General features: G+C 34.4%; 1 protein-coding gene across 4 annotated transcripts in view; it reads right to left on the bottom strand.

Moving 5' to 3' along the window:
- PKIA (cAMP-dependent protein kinase inhibitor alpha) overlaps positions 1–25,666 on the bottom strand; it is an 89,730-nt gene that overhangs the window by 16,543 nt on the left and 47,521 nt on the right. The window contains exon 2 of one of the 4 annotated variants that reach the window (XM_054497858.2): positions 15,403–15,531. The exons of 1 other annotated variant lie outside the window; for it this stretch is intronic. The gene's annotated coding sequence lies outside the window, so the exon portion shown is untranslated. Of the gene's footprint in view, positions 1–788; positions 898–10,182; positions 10,207–15,402; positions 15,532–25,666 lie in introns of those variants that run through there. 2 more of the 4 variants (XM_063668926.1, XM_054497861.2) reach the window with 2 other exon arrangements.

Genomic DNA, 25,666 nt, shown 5'->3' with positions numbered 1-25,666 from the left:
GTTCTCATCTTTCCAGTCACACTCTTTCTCCATCTCCAGGTAGAATAAATAACTTTGTTATTGTGTTGATTTAATTCTGTCTTATGTGAGAATTTATTATTTTCATGTTGACCTCTTTATATCATATTTCTGGGTCTTTGATTTTCGAATCCACTACAACGTATGGCACAGAGTTTTGTATTTTGTTCCTAAATCCACAAAATGTATTGTGCAGACTGTTCTTGATTATCTTACTCAAGATCCTCCTTGTTTAAGTAACTTGATCGAGGTCATACAGTTGTTCATTAGTAAAACCAGGCTAAGAGTATGTGTCCTTATTCTTACCCAGTTCATTTTCCTGTCTAATAAAATATTTTTTATCAACTTAAGAAGATAAACACAATTATGATCTCTAGCACACTTTCTTTTCTTATATTCACAATTATAACAAAAGATTTTTAAAAATAACAGCAATAGAAAGCATCTAGAATCCCGAGTAATCTAACCTATTTTCACTTTGTTGATGGCTTCCTCTTTTAAGTTTTTTATCAAATATACATGACGAAAGTAGCAAATTAAAGCATGGAATAATTTGTTCTGTCCTCTTGTTAGGGCTTTTTATATCATATATTTAATATTTCAGAGGGTTTATAAATCATTTATCCACTAATCTTTGCAATACCCCTGCGGAGAAAGTCAATTAGCCACAGAAGTACTGCTGGCTGGCAAGTGACAAGTAATATTACCTGCACATTACAAAAGAAGAAACTAAAGCAGCGAAAGGTTAATCGACTTAACCAGTGCCTTACCCAGTCAGCAGCAGTACTGACGTCAGAGAGGGGACCAGGGTTTATTCACATCAAAATCACAAAAGCATTAAGGGCCTGGGGCTGGTGATGTTCTTTGTTATATAATACTCGCCAAATTATTTGTTTTATCTTTTCCTTTACTGGCTCTGTAAGAGTCCAAGGAAGAAAGATACTTTTAAAATCTATAACCTCTCATTAATCTATGACTTGCCCTCCTATGTTAAATAAATACTTAGATTTTCAAAGGATATTAGAACACTGACACAGTTATCAAAATAACTCATATTAACTTTTTCATCTTTAAAATCACAAAAAGGATCCAATCAAGCTCAGTAATATTTTCTGGTCTGTTCCAAGATATAATAATGACCACAAGAATAACAAAACAGCTACGGTTTAATAGTGCCTTATGAATAATAACAATAACAAAAATAAATATCACATATGTGCCACATATCACACTCTGTGTATATGGATTATATAATTTAAATTTCTTAACAACTCTCTCAAAACAGTGTTCTCATTATTTCACTTTAAAAGATGAAATAATAAAGGTTTGGAAATCTTAAGTCATGAAACTAGTAGGTGATTTAACCATTTACAGTTACCATTTTCCAATGTTTGCATTGGGGTATAAACTTCCTTCATTTTCTGTTAATGGTTTGCCATCAATATTTCTTTTTAAATATGTAAGTAGTTTACATTATGTTTTGAGGTATTACTCTATAGGGTGATAGTCTATTGATATCTCAACAGTATCTGGGTTTTGAATATTATGATCTGCTATGCAGAGTATTAATTGACACCACCATCTTTTTCTTGATTTCTGTATTTGTTCTACAAACACTTCCTATTCCATCTCCCACAAATATGGTTTAATTATCCAGGTGATGTTCCTCATATTCAGTTGTCTCACTGTTAGGGCTGTTTTGCCTTGTGATAGTAAAAGCACACTCTGTAGAGACTATGAGTTTGAGAAAGACCTATGAAAATATTAACACCTAAAAAAAAGCTTCCAAAATATTTTTCAAAATGCAAAAGTGAGATTAAAAGCATGTTTTATTAATATTACCAGCACTAATATTACAACTCATGAAATGCATATCCTACTTAGTTATGTAATAAATTATATTAAATATGTGATTTGGGTACATTTTAATATATTTGATAAAATGTAGTGTGGAGCTTCCAAAAGTGCAATTGCCCAGGATGGGAGAAAGCTTAAAAATGGCCCTGCTCATAATGAACTAGAAGTGACTTTGATTGGCAGGTTGAGGCAGAGATGGTAGGCCCTGAGAATAAGGGAGCAGGGGTACAGTGGAGAAGACTACCTGGTGAAATAGGAGAGTCAGAAATTAGTGATTTATTGAGTGGCAAGCATGAAGGTAGAGGATTCTAGGTTGACAATTTTAGAATTTTATCTAGATTTCTAACTTGGATAAATGAGAGGCCAGTGCTGTTTAGTGAAGGCAAAAGGAACAGCAACGCGGAAAGTCTAAGAATGCCACTTTAAGATGCCACAATGCTACATTTAAGCTAAACTCGGTGATCTTTTCTTTTCTGAATGAATGAAAATGCATTAATTAAAAACACACATTTCATACACATGTTAATATCTGCTATTCTGCAAGCAAGTATTTTCTGTACAGTGTCTAAATATCTACTCCAATTGAAAAAGTGCTTAAACACTTCAATATGCCTCTTTTCAGCCAAAAAGAAAAACAGTTGCTATGACCATGTTTCAACATATTTTAAATCTACACATAATCACTGCCAATTTATAATATCTTCTCTGCAGATGCTAATTTTCTATATAGCATTTTTATCCCCTTTAACTACCGAAAATCTAATTGTTCAGTATTACAATTAATGTATTTCATTGCTATTACATGTCTGAATGTTGTTAGAATTTTTTGTTAATCTTTTTACTAATGGAATGCTCTTCAGTACAATGTGTAATAACTCTTCTTCTCTGACACTGTTATAAGTTATTTCAAAGATTTTCCATACACTTGTTTTAAATAGAATTTTCAAATATTTCAGGCTAGTTTAAGTCAGTAGAATAGGCTGTAGAGAAAAGAAAATGCTGAAGAGCAGAAATGTGATTTAAATGTAAGTGTAAATAAGAAAGTATCAATTTGGCTAATAAGAAATATACCCATATATATAAAATATATAATGGATATATCAATCAATAGACATTTCAAAATGAGATTATCCACTGAACTATTTTAAAATATTAATAAAAAAAGTGGTCAAATCGCTATACTAACAAAATAAAAAAATTTTAATAAGGTAACAAGATAAACAATATGTGTATTTATTTCGGCCAAGAGACAAGTTGTTATCTGGAAAATCATGACATGTTGTATATTATCAAAATTACTATCAATGTCAAGCAGCTCTACTATTGACTCTATTATCAGGACTAGAAATTATTATTATGACTCTATCCCATTACCAGGAATATTTAAGAAACTACTTAAAATGGTAAACATTAATTTAACAAATAAAAACCAATCCATCTGAGGAAGAGGTCTCCATGAACTGAGACATTAAAAGATCTCAAAATCTTTCCTTTGACTACAATATAAACTACTTGAGATTTATATTTTCTAGTTTGCACTCTAAATTTTAGAAAATGTTTTCTGCACAATTCAGGGTACAAAGTAAATACATACAAATAAAAATGCTTGAACGTATTACCTTGTGGTACAAATTAGAATGTCTTTCATATTTACATAACTCTAAGATTTTTATTCCAGCATTATGCATTAGTAATGTTTGTGTCTAATTCCCGTAATATTTTGTGTCAACCAAACTCATTTGAGTTATAATTAAAAGATCTGGTGCTTATCTTCTAGGCTTTCATCATTGCATGTCACTTCTTTAATTCACACCAACTTTTAATATTTTATAACACAACCAAAGACACTATAAACACATATAATAAGCACTATGCAAATGACTCAGGATAAAACAGGTTTCAGATGTGAAATTACAGCCATGCTTGGCTATACTTCCATCTAAGTGCTTCATCTGAATAGAGGTGTTCAACCCAGCTGCATATATAAATCACCTAGAGTGACTTTTAAACTTACCAATGGCTGGCCCCACTATCAAATCTAATTATTGTCTACATTATAATAATTGTTTTTCAACTGAGAGCTATATTTGATTGGTTGCCAAGGCAGCACACACACACACACACCCCCACACACACACACACACACTTCCCAGTACTTTTAGAATTATAGAACAGGGTTAATCATAACTATTGAGTTTAAATGTTACTTATCAACATGTTAAAATGCAAATGAGTTGGGGAAAATTAAAGATAAGCTGTTTTACATATATTTTTAAAAGTCTTATAGAAATCCTTAAGAAATTAATATGAAATGGGAAAACATGAAAATCTTGTTGCTTTCTATACTCCCTCACCTGTGGCAATGCAAACAACAGAAATCATTCTGGGACTTCAATTAACCCATTGATGCCAGAGGTTGCAAATTTCTTTTTTGAAAAGTCAGATTTTGGTGATGACTTTGAGCAGTGGGATATAAATGACTCCCACAAGCTTATAATTCCGATAATGGAACACTAGGCATAAATGGGTTAAGGAAGGTTATAATAGATTAGGTCTAGCCAACATTGTCTCTCTCCCATCTCCCTCTAAGGTATGACAACTCCAGTCCCCACCTTGCTGTCTCCAACTATAATCTCCTCTACTAAAATGTGTTTTTAGACTTACTGTTATACAGTAATTCAACTGTAAAAGACTGCAAATGCAAGCAGAGTCATTTAAAGAAGAAAGGAAAATGCTCTCACCAATTTTTAACACAGAAACAGCATTTTAAGAGTGAGTTACAAAAAAGTAAAGTTGAAAAATATTTCTTACAGCTAATACTTGCAGGTAATGCTATCATCCCTCTCACAAAAGCAAGAGGGATGAGGCATAGAAGGAACGTGGTGTTGAGGGCAATGAAAATAAGCGGTTACTGCAATCTGTTAGCAGCTGCATTCAATTGACTAGAAGACAGGGGTTTCAATGTCATAATTTTTACAGTATTTGCTTGCCATCTGATATTGGGAAAAATATTAATTTCTCTGCACTTCAGTTTTCATGCCTCCAAAATGTGGGTTCTCAAACTAAAGACATATTTCAAAACTTTTCGAGGTCTAAAAATTGCTGATCTTAGTGTCTGTGTGCCCTTCATAAAGGGCAAGTTTTCACAAAGAATGGTATTCTTCTAAAAGGCCTTTGAAGTAAGAAAAACCTATATTTAGAAAGCTCATTCAGTGTCCCTGGGTGTTCTCATGTCTTGCTGCTATTTATAACCAGGTATAGGCCAGTAGACAACAGTTTTGCTTTAACTAAATAAGTGCCCAGGTTTCTGAGAGTTAAAGAGAGGTTTTTCATTTTTCTAAGTGTGGAGTTGAGAAATTGTTGAAAACAGGAATGTTTTTGAACTTGTTTGCTGAATTGCCCAGTTGTTACATGGCCTGACATGGATGATTTAAAAGGTCGCATTTCTGTCTGGATATATAATTGTCACCCTGCTGCTTTATCATCACCCTCTTACAGGGTAAACATGTTCAACTGTTTTGAGTTTGTGAGTGTGAATGTTCCTTATGATTTGTTTTTTCTTATGAATTTCATGCCCATTTATTCCAATTTGAATGCAGGTAGAAATATATAAAGTTTTTGAAGAACGTTTTTTTTGAGTTTTTTATTTTATTTTATTATTAGTATTATTATACTTTAAGTTTTAGGGTACATGTGCACAATGTGCAGGTTAGTTACATATGTATACATGCGCCATGCTGGTGTGCTGCACCCATTAACTCGTCATTTAGCATTAGGTATATCTCCTAATGCTATCGTATTTTCATTCTTATGAATCTTGTTGATTTTATTGTAATACAGAGAACTTTACTAATTTTATAGACATTTGTAGAGTAAGAACATCAAAAGAAAACAAAAACATTGATACAGTTTGGCTTTGTGTCCCCATCCAAATCACATCTTGAATTGTAATCCCGTAATCCTCACGTGTTGTGGGAGGGACCAAGTGGGAAGTAACTGAATCATGGGGGTGGTTCCCCCCATGCTGTTCTCGTGATAGTGAGTGCTCACAAGATCTGATGGTTTGAAAAGTGTCTGGCATTTCCCCTGCTTGCACTCATTCTCTCTCCTGCCAACCTGTGAAGAGGTGCCTTCCACCATGATTTTAAGTTTCCTGAGGCCTCTCCAGCAATGTGGAACTGTGACTCAATTAAACCTCTTTCCTTCATAAATTATCCAGTCCTGGGTATGTCCTTATAGCAGCGTGAGAATGGACTAATACAAACATCATTAGAAAAAAAATCCCAAAGCCTCAAAAAAAAAAAAAACCACACACGAAATATTGCTGGGATTACATGGTATTAGCAAGAGAGATTAGCACCACTAGGCTAGAAGCCAACTACCATTGTAAACAGCTTTTAACTATACTAGCTGCCTGAAGAAGGATTATCTGACTCAGGGATGACTTGTCTTTTGTTCATAATTTTAAAAATACGATCTCACACTTACAAAAACGTTGAAATGACAGTAAAAAAGACAGTAAAAATGGCTTATTTCTCAAGCCATTTGAGAGTTAGCTGTCAACACAATGCCCTGTCAACCCCAAACACTTCCTACAAACATATCCAAATATTAACAAGAAAATCTGACAATTAACACTGATACATTACTATAGTACTGTCTAATCCTCAGACTTGTTCAAGTTTTGTCAATTATCCCAATAATGCCCTTAATAACTAAAGGATTAGCCTAAAATCATGTTTCATTGAGTTGTCCTGTCTTAGTTTCTTTTATCTGGTACATTTTCTTGGATTTCCCTTGAAATTCATAGCCTTAAAACCTTTAAAGATACAGACTAGTTATTTTATAGAATTTAGCTGTTTGTGTTTGTCTCATGATTAGATTCAGAAGATGTGTTCTTTGGCAGGAAAATCACAGTGAAGCTCTATTCTCACCACATCCTACCAACAGACAATTTGGGCAAACTTTTAATTTGTACCCTTATTGGGATACTAATTTTACTCATTTGATTAAAAGGTGCCACCCAGTCTTCTCCACTGTAAAGTTATTTATTTCTTTTTTAACATTAATATATTTTGTGGCAAGATACTTTGTGCTTACGTAAATATCCTATTTCTCACCAAACATAATGTATTCAATTTATTTATATTGATATAAACTCATTGACCATTTTATTATATTAACTATAACGGGTTTCTATTATTATTTATTTTGAAGCTCAGATTGTTCAAGATTTGCCCAGGGGAAATCCCTTCAATTTGGCCAATATGTCCTTTGACATCTCCCCGTCATTCTTTGATATGTTTCTTGCTTCTTGGAACCATATGTTCTAGGGTCATCTTATGCTTTCTCTGCTCTGAATCAGCCATTTCTCCAGAAAGCTCTGGTTCCTTCACTAGGAGAATTGTATCTAGACACCAAGATCTGGACACTAGGTTTGCTCGTTGCTATTGGGGAATAGCTGCCCCAGGCCTTTGCAATAGACTGAGCTATGGGATTTATGTGTATGTAGGCATACATACATACATACATACATGTGAAAACACGTTCATCTACATTTATATAGTCACACACATATATACCTTACATCTATGTTTAATTCTATATTTGCTAAATATATTGAAAACCAGCACTTTCATTCCCCCATTTTCATCCAGCACCAGAGTTCATTCTAGCTTTTGCCTATATCATACTTTAACTTCCTCCTCAGTGACAAATACTGATTACCTTCATCTTTAATATTCACACTTATTAGATCAATCTCCCTGTATTTTAACAAATTATTGTTGCTACCGCTTTTCTACCCCATACAACATTCTCCCCACCTAGCACAGACTATAACTATCTGTACTAAGTGGCTGCTGTGGCCACTCCCCCATGTAGATGTCCTTCTCCTTCCAATAACTTTCAACAGCTCACACTAGGCTCCTCTGCGCAGACACCCTCCTTATATTTCTTGGGCTTTAATAGCAAATGCCCAACCATTGCCATACCCTGTATACCCACCCTGCCCATGGTGACAAAGGCTTACTAGGCCTCATCGAATGGCTTTTGTACTAAATTGTTTAAGAAGTGAAAGCACAAGGAAGAGGATGAGGAAAGGAAAGTGGTAAAGAATGGAAAGAAACAATATTTTTTCCTAGAGAATATTAGAAGTGGTTCTTTAGGAAGTTATAAAGACAATATGCAGTATCAGCTAAATAATTAAGCCTAGATTACATATTCTTTACATATCTATATCTATATGCTCTGTATCTTTATACCTATGACATATGTATGCATCATTTTATAGCAATAAAATATATGTGACAAAATTTATAATATTTATCAAAATATTTTAATACTTCACAACTTAAAAAATTACATAGCACAATTCAATGATTAACAGTTCATTTCTATGAATGGATTTTCAAGTCTCCATGCCGAGAGTGCTTGGGATAGTATCTGTAGTGGTCTTTATCGGATCATCTTCCTCTTTTGCCACTCAGGATTCATGTAATCTGCTGGTCCTCAATTGCATACCACTGGTGCTCTGCACCAGCCCATGTTTATCTGAACAAATATACCAGCTTGGTATTTCTCAAAGGGTTGTCTGTAAACCATATGCAGCAGAATCACCTGAAGACCTTGTCAAAAGGCAGGTCCCCAGGCCATCTTGATTTCCTGTTCAGAATCTTTATGGGTGGAAATGGTTGTCTGGAACTCAATTCAGGTGATTCTTATGCATTAAATATTGAAGCCATGGTGTAACTCACATGTCTACAGTTCCTCAGATTTCTCTGTTTAAAATAGACATCTTTGCTCTATCATTTTTGCACTTGTTATTTAATAAACTTGCTCATTGCTAAATGTGTAAATACCCTCCAAAGTAAAATGTATCTATCTTTCGCAAAATGTCTCTCACCAAATGTCTCCACAAAATGAAAATGCAACTATCTTCTGAGATCTTATTTTGAGGAATCTTACAGGTCTTCCAGGTTCAGAAAATAACAAGTGCAAAGGTCCTAATGCTGGAAAAGTCTTTTAGGGAAAAACATTCTAGAGGCGAGTGTGTGAGGGGGAAAGTGGTAAATCAGTTTGGACAGTAAGGCAGAAGGAACATTGACTAAGGCCATGTAGGTCAAAGAAAGCAGTTTAATTTGTATTTTAAAAGTGATGGGAGCCAGGGTTTTGGACAGGAATGTTACCTGGTTTAAATTTCTTTGGAAGATTATTCTGGCTATTGTACTTGTTATAAACTAGAAGGACTGTGGCAAGAGGGGAAGGAGGAAGATCCTGTAAGAGACTGCCTGTTGCACTAGGTGAGGCAAGCAATGATGGCTTGCAGTAGGGTGAAGATGGTGAGAGGTAGAGGGATCCAGGATAGATTTTAAAGTTAGAGGTGGAAAGAGCTTCTTATGGACTACATGTAGAAACTGTTGGAAAGTGAAAGTTTAGGGATGAATTCCAAGCTTTTGGCTTGAGCAAATGGAGATGGAAACAACTGGAGTGAAAGTGATAGAAAAAAGTAAACTATTTCATTGTATTTGCTAATTCTGAAATGTCTATGATATATAAAGTAGAGATATTTAGTGGGAAATGGGAATTATGAATCTCAAGCCTGGGTGAGTGGTGAAGGCTAGAGGTATGAATATGGGAGTCATGGTCATCTGCCTGTTGAAGCAATGGGACTAGAATAAAACTCATGTGCACAGACAGAAAACCGTAGAGGGCCAGGAATGAGTTTTAGGGCACTCTAGCAATAAACACTAAGAAATGGAGGCATCACAAAGGAGACCAGGAAGAAATGTGAAGTGAGAAAGGAAGAAAACTAGGAGAGTATGGTGTTCTAAAAGCCAGTCAAACAAAGCATCAATGTTGGAAATTATGAGAGCTTATTTTCCAAAATTTGTTGTATTAAGAACTTAAAACTTGATATTCTAAAGAGAGCTTTTAGTAAACAGAAAAAAATAATGATTTTTTTTTTCTACTAAAAGTGATTGATTGTAACAGCATAAGAACTGGAAATGTGAAAAAGTCATCAAGAATTTAGGTAGAACATGATTTGAAACAAAAGTGTTCATTTAAGATACAAGTACACAATGTTAAGACATAATATTTTGTCTATCAACTGCAGCTACAGCATGCCGTAAGTGAAGATGAATGATTACAGTTTAATATCAAATTCAGCGGAAAATATTTGAGTCTTCATAATTTTTAAATAGATTTTAAAAATAGGCTTGAGACTTGTCATAAGTGAAACAGAATTTTATAAACGATCATAACAATTTTAGAATCAGAATAAAGTTTACATATAAAATTACTTACTTGAATTCACATGGTTCATTTTTATGGGTGAAGACAAAGACTCAGGTTTTCTGATTACTGAGTAGTATTTATTACTTTAACACACTGTCTTGAATATCTTCCAACCATCATAAGTCATCTATAAAATGACTAAAAAGGGGCTTATCAGTGATATCTTACATTTTAAAATAAAATTCTAAGTAATTAGAGCTAGGAGAAATAAGACTCATGAGGATTAAATTGTTAAGAAGAGCTTATAAGAGGGGGAAAAAGTAAGAGATACATTTCCACATGGACAGATAGGAGATTTTAGGAGAAAACAATCAAAACTTTATTTATACGTGTTTATATTAGCTTAATGAAACAAAGACAACCATCATGGGACTAGCAGATAATTTTGAATATGAATTTTTGAATATGAAGACTGGTACAGACTAACATCCAATTACACTAAAGACCAGATAAGGTCTTCATTCTATTACAGCATATCAGGAATAAAGATACCTCTTGATACTTTGGTATGTGCCGTTTTGGGAGAATGAACCTTACTACAAAGTGAACATTTATGTCAAGAAGTAGTTTAGTATATAAATTGTAGTCGTATATGAATATGACTCAGTAAATTTAGGTATGTCATGAAAGTTATGTTAGGTTACTTTGAAAAGTTAGAAATGACCAGGTTAACTAACTTTTTTTCTTTTTTTTCAAACTTTTATTTTAGGTTCAGCGGTACATATGCAGGTTGTTATATAGGTAAACTCATGTCAAAGGGGTTTGTTTCATAGATTATTTTGCCACCCAGGCATTAAGCCTAGTATCCAACAGTTATCTTTTCTGCTCCTCCCCCTCCTCCCACGCTCTACCCTCAAAAGGCCCCAGCGTCTGTTGTTCCCTTCTTTGTGTTCAGGAATTCTCATCATTTAGCTCCCACTTGTAAGTGAGAACATGTGGTTGGGGGAGGGATAGCATTAGGAGATATACCTAATGTAAATGATGAGTTAATGGGTGCAGCACACCAACATGGCACATGTATACATATATAACAAACCTGCATGTTGTGCACATGTACCCTAGAACTTAAAGTATAATAAAAAAATAAGTGAGAACATATGGTATTTGGTTTTCTCCTTTTGAATTAGTTTGCTAAGGATGATGGCCTCCAACTCCATTCATGTTCCTACAAAAGACATTATCTCATTCTTTTTTATGGCTACATAGTATTCCATGGTGTATATGTACCATATTTTCTTTATCCAGTCTATCATCGATGGGCATTTAGGTTGATTCCATGTCTTTGCTATTGTGAATGGTGCTGCAAAGAACATTTGTATGCATGTGTCTTTATAATAGAATGATTTATATTCCTCTAGGTATATAAAACCAGTAATGTGATTGCTGGGTCTAATGGTAGTTAACTTTTCTTTTTAATGCCAGAATAACTGTTACATAAAATATCTCACTATGCCACTGTCAAAGACAAAATCCTGGGACTGCAGAGGTCCATTGTCTAACCACCTAAAGCTGCACAGTTCACTCATTAGCCACATGTGGCTTTTGAACCCTTTAAATGCAGGGTAGTTTGACCCAGGTGCTAAAATTTTAATTTAATTTAATTTTATTTTATTTACATTTATTTTTCAAAAAAACACATGGCTAATGGATACAGCATTAGACAGCACTGAGAACATTCCCATTATCACAGAAACTTCCATGGAACAGAGCGGATCTACAACATTTAAAAACTTTTTACATTTATTCTTCTTTGTTAAGAAAATTGACTCTTATTAACAGGTAATATTAGCAAGATGGTAGATACAAGCTCAAGCTCCAAAAACCTATTTAACTTGATTGAACTTAAATAACAATGAGAAATAAGTATGAAAAGATAAATAGAAAATGAACATAAGATATTCTTCAGAATTTTCCAGAATAGGAAATATAGTGACTATTAAACAGATGAAAAGATTTTCAACCTATTGGTAATTAGAGAAATGCAAACTAAAACTATTAGAGACGAATTATGTTTCCCAGAAATTCATATGTTGAAGCCTGAGTCCTCAGTGTGACTGCATTTGGAGATAGGCCCTTTAAAGAAGTCATTTAGGTTAAATAAGGTCTTAAACATGAGGCTCTAATCCAATATGACTGGATTCCTTATAAGAAGAAAAAGACTCCAGGGATGCGTGCAAACAGGGAAAAAGCCATGCGATGACATAGCAGGAAGGCAGTAGTCTTCAAGTAAAGGAGAGAGGCCTCAGGAGAAACTAAACCTGCCAACACCTTTCTGGACTTCTAACCTCCAGAACTGTGTAAAAATAAAGTCTGTTACTGAAGCCATAGACTCTGTGATATTTTGTTATGGCAGCCCTAGCAAACTAGCACAAAGACCAATTGAGGTTTTATACTAACTAGATTGGCTGATCTAACTGGTGAGGCTGTACAATCATAGGACTGCAACTTGACTGAGTAACTTTGAAAAACATTTTGGCATTATCTTTTAAAGCTGAATATTCAAATTCCCAATGACCCAGCAGTTCTAATCTTGGTTATATATGTTAAGATAAATCTTGCACGTAGTAATAGGAGGCATTAAAATACATGCTCATAAAACATTGTGAATAATAGATCCAAAACAACTCAAATAACATCAACAGGATAATATACACATTTTTTACATTTATACAACATAGTATTATACAGTGATAACAATGAATAAACACTAGCTAAAACAAAATAGATATACCTTAGAAACATAATAATGTTGAGGGAAAAAAACCAAACACAGTTACAGAAAGTATGATGCCAATTTTATAAACCACAAAACAACCCATACTTAATAAAAAATACATAAAAATTAAATGAATGTTAATATGAAACCAAGAGCAGAGTTACACTTTTTATGACAGAAAAAAAGAACCAGAGAAAAGCACAAAGAAAGATTCAGCAGTGTTGATTCTAGTTCTTAGTTTTGGTGGTGTGTTTGCAAGAGTTTATTTTTATTATGTTTCATAACTTACATATAACAGATTTGCATGCATTACTTTGCATGTATCAAATACTATATAATACTGTTTTTAAAATAAAAATTTCCTGATTACCGAAGATAACCCTCAGACATTAATTGTAGAGAAGGAGATCTAATCCAAAACCACAGACACATTTATTTATGAAAATTTTGTACTTAGAGACCTTTCAGCTAAGAAAAGAAATTCTTCCTTTCTCATATGAGAACTTTATGCTACCTAATGAAGCTCCCTACTTTGGGGCAATTTTCTGTCTTTATTTAAGTGATACTAGTCTTTCGGCTGTGTAGAAATTTAAAAAAAAACTGATAGCTACATCTCCTGTTCCCAAGAGAATGCAGGAAAAGAATAAGGTGTGGGAGACAATCTTATAGCTTATTGATAAGTACATACAAAGACAAAAATTGTACATAGTTAATGCTCCATCTAGCAATTCAGAATTGTTATTAGAAGTATATCTGAATATCATAATTGATAAAATAATAAAATAATCAAATATGAGTAAATGTCCTCTTATTTTGAAACCAGTTTCAGTGTGCTATTTTAGATCACTAGTTCACTTTCACACCTGGGAGAGTGTGTGTGAGTGTTTTGGTTTTGTGGTAACTGGATTATGCTAAATTTTACATTTCCTTCTTTAATGAAATGGATTTTGTTCTCTCTTGGAAACGCAGAAGATAGCAACAGCAGAATGTAGAGAAATAGCTGCTGCAGCTGTACTACCCATGGAAAAGTATAAATAACAATTGTAGCAGCTAGTGATTCTGAAATAGCCCTTAACTGTGTCATTATAAAAATGCTTTAACAAATACGTTTTACAGTAAGGTGACTATAGCAAAAAGCAATGTATTGTATATTTCAACATAGCTAGAAGAGAAGATTTTGAATGTTATCCCCACAAAGAAATAATAAATGCTTAAAATGATGGATATACCAATTACCCTGATTTGATCATTATACAATGTATATATGCATTAAACATCACACTATATCCCACAAATATGTATAATTACTGTATCAGTTATAAATTTGAAGAAAAGAAAAGTTTGCAAGTAATGTAGTTAAGAAATTTATCTGATGGATTTTCTCCCCAAGCCCTAATCATTGAATAGTACATCTAATGAAGGTACTATGCCTAAATATAAAGGATAAGTGTAAATTATTAAAAAGCAGTCTCAGAACTAGATAAATTGTCAGCTATATCAGCAGACTCAGATTCAGGCTTTCATGTCACAGATACTTCTGTCACAGACCTTGGCAAATATGTGTTTTGTGTTGGTCTTATAATTGTCCTTACAATCATGGGGACTTATTCATTAATTCAAAAAGATTTATGGCCCACATTTTATGTGTTATTTATAGTGCTGGGTTTTGAGACTACAGAAGCCAACACACAAAGCAATCCAAGGACAAACTTTTTCCCTTCATTCATCCATTATTCAATATGTGTCTTCATTTTGAGTACTGACTAGGGATCAAGTGCTGTGCTAAATATATATATTAATAAGTATATATTAATATAACTGCAAATGAGAAGATGAGCCACTTATTATGATGTTACTGCTGTTTTTTTTTTCTTCTTTCCATAAAATGGGATGTCCTCTTGCCCCAAGTTTTGGTCTTAAATTGCAAATGAAAAGAAAATTCTCAGTGGGATGCTGACGTGCATAGATAAATGAAAACAGAGCTCCCCTTTCACATGCTCCATTCACCTCCCTTCCAACTCTCTATACGCGCTCACTTTGATTGTCCCAAGACCAAGATGAGAAGTGCCCCATAGGAACCAAAACAACTTCCTTACATCATTCATTAGGACTGTTCCTCTTAAAGAACTAAATGCCATCATGACCCATAATTTTCATGACCTTCACAGAGGGCCTCGGAGACAACCTACGAAAATGATTTGTTTTAAAAGAAAATACTGAAAGGGTTAATCTGCTGCTCCACAGGCCTAACCTCCTGGGATTAAACCACAGGCATGGAGCTCACTATGTGTACTTAGCAACAACAAGCTAAAAATAGAAAAAAGCATCATGCTGTTATTGTATGAGTTTCCCTCCAAGGTTTTGTCTGATAAACATCACAACCTCCAAGGGGATTGTGAACAGGTTCCTTGTAGGGTAGGTTAGATACCTATTTTTTCAGACAGTCACACCATAACTAGTTCTCAGCATACTTATTTTAAGGTAATTAAATGTTTGAGAATTAGTGTTCCTACCTGATTGGAAACCTTCTTGTCTTTAATTCATTGACTATACTAGATCTCTTTTTTCTTGGAGACGACCTTCAGATTTCTATCAGAAATCACTTCTTTAGGGAAACCAGGGCTTCTCAGAAAGTCAGGAAACTGAAATGGAGATAGCAAGAGAAAGGGAAATTATCTGTACATATAAGTTTCACTTTTTAAAAATTTTAAGCAAATGTTCAAGCATCCGTCGTTTGAACAGTATCATAACTTCAGGAACTTTCATGGTTATGAGAATGAATTCTTACAACACAAACACGTGATGAGAGTATAGGTTGCATTTTGGGATTTCAAGTCAAGCAGTCTTCAAAAGAGGCCTGGTTAGCCTTTGTTAATTAATTGTGTGTGTGTGTGTGTGTGTGTGTGTGTGTGTGTGCAGCTTTTTTGTGATGGGGTGGTGGGGAAAGAAATCTGTTGACTACTAGTCAGTGATTTAGAGGGCAAAAAGGGCAAGTTTTCTGTCTTTTCTTTAATATTCACTTTGGTTCTTCAGTCTTCATCTAGATTTCTCTTCTATCTTCACTTAGATCTTCAAAAAATTAATTTGACTAAACTTAGTTATTCATAAACATTGGAATTTGTTGAAGGATATTTTACAGAGACTTTTAATGTCTGTTCAAGCTTTGTCACACACAAAATGTATGTGTGTGTCTGTGTGTGTGTGTAGCTTTTCTTGAGATGGTGGGAGAGAATAAATCTGTTGACTACTACTTAGAGATTTAGAAAGATGGACAGATTTAGAAAGATGGATATTAGGGTAAAGTGAAGCAAATTATGCAATAAAGTTCCAACACTGTGATTCTGAAACAATAATAGCAGACTTCTGGATGACTAAGGAGTAGCCTTCTCAAATTATACTCATACCTGTTATAGACCACCTGTTCACAAATTCTATACTATCATTCATCATTTATGGAAAACAAATGACATGGTCTCTCTTTCCCTCCACTTATTGGCCATTCTCATATACCTTTTTTCTAACTTTAATGTCATATTCTTTTCCATCTTTTGAAAACATTAGAATCTAGGAGCGACAGACAATGAGCCAGCCCTCAGCATCTGTACCAGTGATGACCCTGAAAGGAACATTGGCCTATTAGGAGACTAGAAGTGATTTGGGATTGTCTTAGACTGATTTCCCACAGAAGCAGAGCCTGAGAGAAGAATTTGAATTCCAACTGTTCCTGGAAAGTGAGCAAGGAAACTCAGGAGTAGAGTGGGAATTGAGAATAGAGGCATGAAAGAAAGCCAAGAGAGGCACAGCACTGAACAGGTTACTCTTGGGGGGAACTGTTACAAGTCCCTCAGAGGAGTCCTGTGGAACCCTGAAGAACATTCCTCAGGGTTATCCCCACCAGTGGGTGAGAAAGTCGAAGTATTTATATCCCAAATCCCCTCTGTCATGGATTGAAAGTTTCAACCAGATATGTTATCTCCTGCACACTCTGGCCTGCCCTAAAGAGGTATTTGCAGGTGATAGCACAATTCTATCAGTATGCACTGAAATGCTGAGTGTAGGGGGAGATGTAGGTGGGCCTCTGACAGCATCAGATACAGTGGCAGTGGGGTATTAAAGGTTATCTTGTAAGTCCAAATGGATAAACTTTAGTTCCTGGGTTGACAGTTTTCTTTTGAGGTAATTAAGTACTAATGCATTGATAACAATGTCCTCTATTAAATAAAATCAAAGGTCCTGAGTGGTCTAATCTCCTGGAAAACTTTGTATCTTTGATACAGTCCTAGTTAAAAAAAAAAAGGAAAAATTAAGATTTCAAGTTGACAACTCATTCATCACTCATTTAACACTCACTGAACACCTAATATATACCAAGGATTAAGCTAGACTTCAGTAAAACCTTTATTAAAATCATTATCTTACCATCAAGAATTTACTTTATTGCGGCATCCAGATGGTACAAATTATTACATAGTGTAATGAAAGAGAGAGCAGTCTTAATTCATTCTGTGGACCAATAATAAGTGAGAAATATTAGCAGGTCTTCCTGTAGAAGGCAATACTGGAGATGGATGTGTAATGTGAAGGAGAGGTAAATTTTTGAGTCAAAGAGAAGACAAATTCACAGTAGAAAGAAAAAGAATGGTTAAGGAACAGAACAGAAAGAAATGCCATATACAACTGGTATAAAGAGTGCTTAGAGGAGTGTAAAAAAAGATAACAGACAGCATGGTAGCAGCCAGATAAAGAATGGTTTGTGTATGTATGAAAAGAGTGTGGAATTTAATTGTAAGGAAGATGGAAAGTCATTGAGTGATTTTTAACAGAAAAGTTCAAGTTAGAAGAAAAGAAGATAGAAAGGTTTATTTGCATAACATGATCAGATATTTGTTTGTTTTAGAAAGGTCACTTTGGAAATATTGGGGTTTGATTGTTGGAGAAGGGTAGTTGCAATCCTAGACACAGAAAGATTAGTTAATAGTTCATTAATATAAGCCAAAGAAGAAACTGGATATGAAGTTCGTGCATGGCAGTTCTTTGCTTTCCGTACTTGAAGAATGTTATGGCAATACTTCTGACATCCATAGTTTCAGATCTGAAATCTGCTGTCATTTGAATTGGTGTTTCTCTGTAAGTAATGCATTGTTTCTCTCTGTCTGCTTTTCAGACTTTTTTCCTTTCTCTTGATGTTTCAGAAGTTCAATTATGATGTGCCTCGGCATTAATATCTTTGTGTCTACCCTATTTGAGTTTTGCTTAGGTTCTTGAATCTGTACGTTTAAGTCTTTTGCCAGTTTGGGGAACTGCTCTGCCATTATTTCTTCAGATAATTTTTCCATCTCACTGGCTCTCTGTTTTCATTCTGGGAGTTTGATGATATGGATGTTAGCTTTTTATTTTTTGTTCCACAGGTTCCTGAGTTCCTGCCCACTTCTTCACTAAGCCTATGTTTTCCTCTCTGTTTTTCGGGTTTGGTAAATTCTATTTATCTATTTGGTAAATTCTATTTATCTGTTCTTGAGGTCACTGATCCTATGCTTTGTCATCTCCACTGTACTCTTGAGCCTGCCCAACAAAGGTTTTTATTTTGGTTATTGTATTTGTCAGCTCTATCATTTTCACTTGGTTTTTATTTTATAACATCTATTTTGTTGCTCATACTTTCTATTTTTTCATGTATTTTAAGAAATACATAATTGCTTTTTGAAACATTTATGTGATATCTTATTTAAAATCCCTGTTAGATAATTTCAACAACTGATTTATCTCAGTTTTAGTGTGTGCTGACTATAGTTTTTTTTTCATTTATTTTGTGATCTCCTGGTTCTTGGTATAATTGGTAGTTTTCAATTGTATTGTGAACATTGTGAGTATTATATGACTCTGGATCTTATTTTAACTTATTATTATTTTTAGCAGGAAGTTTCCCGATATTGGGGTATAGCAAGAAAGCTACAAGGCTGGGAATGTACAGGTTCTACTGGGCCTTGCTGACACCATACTGGCAACAGAGGGACGCTGACTCACATGGCCTTACTGCGGACAGATGAGGTAGAAGTTTAGCTCTGCCTTTGGCCTTGCTGACACCTTCCCAAGGAGAATGGGACCACTCATACCATGTTGTTGCCTTCAAATGGGAATGGAGGCTCAGCAGTCTAACAGGCCCCCTGAACTAAGGCAGAGGGAAATGAAGTGTCAATTCTTTTTCTTTACACTACCTTAATTCTATCCTATTGGTGTTAGGTGTGTGTAGAGGCTTAGTTCCTCACTGGTCTCCCCTGACCCCAGGTTTTGAAGGAAAGTACAGTGCCTCCTATACCCAACTTGCAACATCCTGTTGCTGATGGCAAGTAGAGGTGGGGGCTTAGCTCCCCACTGGATCCCATGGCTGTGTGCAGGGAGTCCATTTGTAATTAGCTCTGTCTGGCATGATCTCCTTAAGTCTCTTTCCTGATGGGTGGGGTGGAGGCTCAGCTCTCCATTGAACCACACTGCAACAAGTCTGGTGGGGGAACCACAGTGCTGCCTGCTTGTGAAGGGCAAGAGTAGGGTGGTATGCACGATCAACTCCTTACCTGGTCCCTCCGAAACAAAAGTCATGGGTCATGGCCGTAACCATGACCTATGGTTTCAATGGTGTTTTGCTGGAGAGGTGTACATACTGCCAGAAAGGTTTTCTGTTGTTAGAAATCTCTTTTCTCATACTTTGGCTAAAAAGCACAGAGTTTTCTTGGAGCTTTTTTTGTCTGTGTCTATTGGTAGTTATGGATTGGAGGCTCCTGTGGTGCCCTGTCTGAGCTATGTGGGAGGCAATAATAAAACAGGGAACTCATTGCCATGTCATTTCTTAAGTCCCGAAGTAAGTCTGCCTTCCAGTTTTCACTATTCAGTGCCTCCTATGCTTATTTATTGTATTCATTTCACGGTTTTAGTGGTAAGTGAAAATACCTGGGAGAAATGCAGCTACTCCATCTGATCAGAACCAGAATTATGGCGGTCTATTAATGTTAAAAAGTGCTGCTGGCTATAAATTGAAGTTTGACAATATACACCATGCCCTTTAGGAATTATTCTGCTAGACAAATGGCTTCCCAAGGGTTAACAAGGTTATTACGATTTGATTTTCACACTTGTAGAAGTCAAGTGTTTTGTTAAAGGTGAAATTTATAGATAAGGAAGGCTAGACTGATTCATGAGGTAATAGATTAGGGTTGGAGACATAAATATAAACTCATCCTTAGCTTAATGTACATATGCATAGCAACATACATAAAAATTTATAGATATGCGTATACACATTGTTAGTATACATAAACATATCTCTTCACTCAGTCAGCTAAGACAACCTAGAAACAATGACACCCCAGTAACAATGAGCAAACATAGCACCCAGATCTTGGTGCTAATACCACTCCCCAGTAAAGGAACTAGAGCTTCCTGGAGAAAGGAACAATTCTAGAACCAGGGCAAGAAATATAAAAGATGGAAGTAGACGTCTTGTAGTGTGAGAAATTAAGGAAGTGACTTTTTAAAACCCACAGTGATTGAGCCCTGGAACCATTGAAAGAGTTCATAATGGTTAAGATGGAACAATTTGAGCAACAAAATAAAGTGGTATATAATCCCAAGTGTAAAATTAATGTCCACAGATTCTTACTGGTGTAAACAAGTGATTAAATAAATAAATAAATGGCTGGGGGATATATAAGTCTCCAGTGCAGAAAACTTCCAAATAGCTTCTGTAGCTATTCCACCCAGAGGGGGAGTATAACTCTCTGCTTCTTATTGTTGGCTGAGCATAGTGATTTCCTTCCAGAGTATAATATAGAAAGAGAAAGAAAGAGTGAAGAAACCTGATGACGACTATCTCAGCCAGGTGATCAAGGTTGACATCAGCAGTGATAAGTCATCTTGACGAAATGGCCCTTTATCTCTGTGGTCTTCCTTAAAAGCACACTCCCAATCTTGAGAAAAGCATAAGACACATTTTAGCAGTGGGGCATGGTACAAAATACCTGACCAGTATTATCCAAAATTGTCAAGGTCTTCAAAAATAAGGAAAGTACGAGAAATTGTCACAACTGAGGGGAGCCTAAGAAAACATGACAACTAAATGTAATACAGTATCCTGATGGAATCTTGGAACACAAATGTGACATGATAAGGTAAAAATCTAAGAACCATGATGAAAGTATGAACTTAAGTTAATGATAATATATCAATATTTGTTCATTAATTGAAACAAATGTAACATACTAATATAAGTTGTTAATAATAGAGAAAAATGGGTATAGTATATATGATAAATCTCTATACTACATTTTCAAATTTTCTGAATTAAAACTGTTTTAAAATATAAAGTCTATTTAAAAAGTCAAGTGTTTTCTTGTTTTATGGTTGTGTTTCTGCAGTCACCAATAAATATTTGAGTTTGCTTTACCTTACTGATATTGATGTTGAAGAAAAAAACTAAATAACTCTAAAATGGTTGGTAATCCCAATTCAATAAGCAATAATTCCTGGTAACATGTTTTTGGAAGAACTCACTGAATAAATCAAAGCAAACTGTCTTTAAATGCTAAATGTCTTTTCGGTGTTTAATCTTCTTTAAGATTAATGTTTGCCACGGGCATGATTCCACTTCAGAGGGCAGTGATTGTCATAAACATTGGTTGTAGGCAATGTCTAATGTACGCTGAAATATTAATGTAAGATGCTGTAATAACTTTAGCTAAAGTATTTTATATTTTCAAAATGATGTATTGTTATTTCTGCCTATAAAGCCTTTTTTAAATACATTTTCTACCCACCTTTTCCAAAACAGAAAACTCATAAGGAAATGATACTACAGGATAGTATGCTCATCAATTTGAATTGGAGGCTCACTTTGCTGGCACTCGTGGTTGCCAATGATACTGGCATTTGTATTACTTTTACAAATCCCTTCCTTGGCAAAATCTGATCTCCACAGGGGAAATCTTTGACACAGCAGGTACCTAAAAGCTATAGAACATATAGCTTTGTAGCTAGATTTATGAAACATTTTACCCAGAAGTACAATATAATGTAAAAAAGGCTATTTTTCTCTTTGCCTTCTGCTACTCAGAGATCACGCACCATCTTACTTTTTAACAGCCAACAAAGACATGTTTCATAAATCAGACTATGTATTTGTAGCTCAACTTTCTATCTTAATATGACTAATTCCATATGATTTTTGTTGGTACCAAATATGTAAATCAACAGGAAATTTTGTGCTTAGGTCTTAAAAATAATTACTATAACTTACTCAATACATTTTTACACTTTTCCTTTGTGTTTTTCAAAACAGCAGTTCTCCTAAGGTGGGCTTTCAGCACATAAGTGAGTTGATCATTTTTTTCCACGGACAGTTTTCTCATCTCTTTTACCATATCAATTTGTTCTACTTTCTTGAAAAGTAGAACTTATTAAATAATTAAATCTTTATCAAGTACTGATGTAAGGCAAACACAAAAGGCAGACAACTGATCTGTTGGTTTTTGGGGTTTTTTTTGAGTAATGAGCTCAATTAAAACCTCTCCAGATAACAGGTGTTACTCTATGTAGTGGAAATTGTATTTCCTTATGAGAACTCACAGTCAGGAAAATGAAGACCTAAATAATAACAGAAAAGTGATAACATTACTAACGATGCAATGAGTGCCTGCTTTGTATATGGCCCTGTAAAAGAAACTATAAACATTACACTGGCAATCCTCATTAAAAAAAACCCTAATTACTTTAGGGTTGTGTATGTAGGTATAAGAGAAAGAGGGCGAGAGAAACTTCAATAAAGGGCTACTGAGAAATAGCAAGAGCACTGCCAGGTATCCTTAATAAATAATTTAGGAGCTTCTAATTATGCCTAACTATGCAAATAATTATTCCTCGTATGGGTGAGTATTAAGAATCTTTCAGGTTTAGACTAAGAAGACAAAAGGCTTCTAGAAGTTGAGTCCAAATTTTACACTTACATAAAATCCTTGTAACAGAAGACCAAATTATAATTCAATAACTCAAGAGTTTTTAAAATAGTGGATGTGTTCATATCAGCATGTCTTCATCATGTGGATAAGAGACAAGAAATTGGCAGATGCAATCTGCAGATTCATTACTGTTCCTGTGAAGGGCAGGATAATGAATAAAAATGAAAATAATGAAAAATAATGACTAGAATTTTAGGCAGTTTGCTTAATCTCTATTCCAGGAAAAATACAGCAAAAAAGAAAAAAAAAATCTTGAAATTTTTTCTGAAAACACTTATAAGTGATATTTCTTATTTTTCTACCAAATAATGTGGAAGTATAATCAGTCAAATAAGTCTGATCTTTTCTGGTAAAATAATTATTTATTTGAAAATGTGAGACGTAATAATCAGAGAGTCTTTAAAAAGGGGCCAAAAAAATCTCCTTTAACACTCCTCTTAAAGAGCAAAATTATAAAAAAGAACCATACTAAAAATATTTTTAAACAAAAGTAAAAATTCCCATTACTGTTGCAGAGCTTCTAAATTTTTATTTTTGTTTGATTTTTAATAAATAGTCATATGTTTACATAGTTGTCACAAGGCTGACAAATTTAAAATCAGCTGTCTTCAGTAAGCATTATTCTATTTTGCTGGATAGTCTAATAATTATAATTTTAACGACTAATTTTCTACTAATTGGATATAATTTGCTTTATTCAATCACTTTCTTATTGTTGAAATTAAATGTGTTTCCATTTTTTCTGTTATTACACATGACAGGACAATGAACACCTTTATATAATGATTTTCTAAATATAAATTATTTTAGTAAATTTCCAGAATTAAAATTAATGGGTAAAAAGCTATGACCACTTTTATCTTACTAGACATTGCCAAATTACGTTTCAAGTTATTGAACCCAATTAGATGAAGTACGTTACTAAAATAAGATATTGTGATATGTGATTACTGATTTTGATAAATTAATAAACTGGACCCTCATGTTCCATTTCTTTAAATTTTTTGATAACTATTAAAGTCGAACATCACATATATATTTAAAATACTAATTGTATTTTCTCTTAATTGTCTTCTCTCACTCTTTTCTGCCTCTTCATAACTTATTCCTAGGTAACTGGAGAAAAATCATGTGACAGGGCACGACTGTATTCCAATAAATTAATGAACACCAACCACAAACGGGCTTGCAAGACTGGGAATACTGCTCTGACTAACCAGTAAATTCTTTCTCATTCTAAAGGGCCATTCTTTTTTTTCTTTTTTCTTTTTTTTAAATAAGGCTTCCCCACTCTCCTCAAATTCCCATCTTTCTTCTTTACTTCCCTCTCTCAGCTGATGTGTTGCTTTATATCTCATTAAGAAAATAGAAGACAGTAAATGGCCCACTGTCAAATCCATTCATCCATTAGCATCTTCAGTGATCTTTGTATTCTCTTTTTGTTAGAGTTAATGTGAAAGGCCATTCACACTGTATGTAGTGGTTATTCCATTTTCTCTCATCTGATCAAGAACTTCACAGCACTGAGTCTTCCACAGCCGACCTACTCCTTATAGATTATTCCCATAAAAATTCAAACGTATTCTAGACCACTAACTCCTATTTAAAATAGTAAAAAGTATATATGCAACATGAAACCTTCCTTGGTCATCGAATATCTTCTTTGTCTCATTCACATCTGTCCTTCTCAAAATTGTTATCTTTATAGATTTTTTTCCCACACCTCATGTCCTATTTACTCAATAGTTTACTTTCTTCTGGCTTCCCTCACTCCAACACCTTTGTCCACTGCTCTGAAATTTCACTTATGAAGGACACCAGTGATCTCCATGTCACCACAGCCAATGGAGAGTTTTTGTCTTTTTATTTCTAGACTCTTTCCTTCTTTAAAAAATAAAGTAAAACAAAAGACAAAAATACTGTTATGCTTTTATACCCTCATAATCTTCTACCTTGGTATATTTTACCACCCCACCTTTAATCTGATTTCTAAATATTTTTTTAGTTCCATTTACATTCAATGGAATATACAACTGTATGAAGGATTATTCTCCACATTTAATTCTCATAATAATAATACTAGTAACAGTAGTCAAGTCTTCTATATTGTTTGGCAGATGCAAGACACTATTCTAAGAGCTTTATTAATGTGATTATTCTTATAAACTTATACATCTTGTATAATTCCCACACTACAAATGAGAAAACTGAGGCATTGAAAGGTTAATTATAATTTATGCAAGATCAGATGACCACTAATTGATGATGCCTCTGTCAAGTTAATGCTGAAATTTTAGAGTAGGGAAGTTAAATAATGTCTCACAGATTGGCCTTAGAGTCAGCAAAATTTAATTAATTACGTGGATAGAACCAGAAGGTAGAGAAACATTTTGTATTGCATGTGAATTACTAAGTGATGTTAGTAACGATGTATGATTGATTTTAATTGAATGAAGATTTTTTTCCTTGTTACATTGTTCTTTCAAAAGAGAAATATTTTTGTCATAGTGTCTCTCATTTTTTTTTATTCCTTCACATATTCATTCATTAATTCAACACTCATTTCCTGAGCATCTACCACATACCAGTCTCTGTTGAAAGCCTTGGAAGATTTGGTGGTGAATGAACACAAAGTCCTTGATCTTAAGCAAATGCCCTAGTTGTTGGGAGCGGGGTAGGGGAGGGTGGTAGAGTACATAAGTAAACAAATTGACAAGTGGAACTGGTTAATGGGATAGACAGACACAGAGCAGGCTGGTCTCTCTGGCCAAGG

The sequence above is a fragment of the Pongo pygmaeus genome, chromosome 7 (assembly GCF_028885625.2).
Source record: "Pongo pygmaeus isolate AG05252 chromosome 7, NHGRI_mPonPyg2-v2.0_pri, whole genome shotgun sequence".
Lineage (NCBI taxonomy): Eukaryota > Metazoa > Chordata > Mammalia > Primates > Hominidae > Pongo > Pongo pygmaeus.
Note: the sequence above shows the minus strand (reverse complement) of the source record. Positions and strands in the feature narration are given on the sequence as shown.